The following is a 1,600-nucleotide window of genomic DNA, read 5'->3' on the forward strand; positions in this document are numbered from 1 at the left end:
TAAATATATGACCTACCTTGTTGTTGTTGTTGTTGCTATTGCTGTGTCAGAACCAACCCCTAACCGACCTTACAGTGGGTTTTCAAAAGAAGTTTATCACACGAGATGAGATTTCCAGTCCTTCTCACACGGAGAAGCTGGTGGATTTGAACCATACACCTTTGGGATTGCAGCTCAGCTTCTTGCCATTAGGCTACCAGAGCTCCCTTATTCAACCTTATGTTTTACATAGCAGCCTCTCCAAAAGATAGCATTTTTAGGGGAAATAATGTTTCTAAATTATTTAGTAGTGTATTTCTCAAATGAATGTACTCATTTCTTATGGCTTTGAGTGGTGTAGTTACAGTACTTGGCTGCTGTCTACAATGCTAAAAGTTTAAATCCATCCAAAAGCAACTCAGAAGAAATGTCTAATGGTCTATTTAGAAAAATGAGTCATCAGAAACCTTTAAGAACAGAGTTCTAATTTAACACACGTGACTTTCCACAACTTGCAGGAAGAATTTGTTGCTGTCCTTCATAATCTTGGTCTTTGGATGCACTGCTGGCTTTGCCACACGTTCACAGTCTTGTGCATAGGGTACTACAATACAGTAGAGAGTCTTGAACAAGTGATACCTTTCCTTTTTTTTTTTTTTTTTTTTTCCTTTTTTTTTTTTTGGTGGCTGAAGAGTTGGGTTTAACTCATGGCAACCTTGTTTATAAAAGAATGAAACATGCTTAATTCTACATTATGTTTATGATATTTGTTATATTTGAGTCTATTCTTGGTGTGACTATGTCAATTCCTGTCATTTTTTTTATGTTCTTCATTTTGGATAACTCTCTGCTTTATCTAATATGACATCCATTTTTGGTAACTAATCTTTCCTGATGTTCAAAATAAGTAACCCAAAGTTTTCTTATTCTTGCTTCAAATGAATATTCTGACTGTATCTCTTCAAATATTGATTTGCTCATTCTTTTCATAGTCCACAGTACTTTCACTATATTTTCTCAACACCACAATTTTACCGCATCACTTCTTCTGTCTTATTTTGTCCTTGTTCAGCTTTGCAAACACGTGAAGTAATTGATGTTAGCTACTCCTGGGTATGTCCTAAACATTTATTATCATATTTAGATAATGACTGCCAGAATTTAGAACTTCAGAGAATACTTACATTAACACAGTATGAACTATATCATATACCCTGTCACTCAAGGGGCCTATTCTGTTACTAGATTGAGTTGATTTTTGTTAGAAAATGAGTTTGATATTATTGTGATATTGAAGTAATAAAGAAAGTATTAAAAAAAAATTCCACCATGTTAGCAATCAGAGTATACTACCATTGAATTTTTACTTCAAATAATTTTGCAATGTTAATTAGAACTACAATATATTTCTTATTAAAACATATATCGTCTCAGCATAATATTAATAATTATTATAGATTGATTGATTTATATATCCTTAATATCCAATGTTTTCAGTATAATAACTAAGAGAAATTAGGAGTTATTTTTCTATAGCTTGTCTTCTTCTTGTTGCTATGTGCTGTTAAATCACTTGTGACTCCTAGCAAGCCTTGAACCCTGCTCTATCCTCTGCCAACTT

Source organism: Elephantulus edwardii, unplaced genomic scaffold, assembly GCF_000299155.1.
Source record: "Elephantulus edwardii isolate Elephantulus edwardi_28Jun2011 unplaced genomic scaffold, EleEdw1.0 scaffold00011, whole genome shotgun sequence".
NCBI classification, from domain to species: Eukaryota; Metazoa; Chordata; class Mammalia; order Macroscelidea; family Macroscelididae; genus Elephantulus; species Elephantulus edwardii.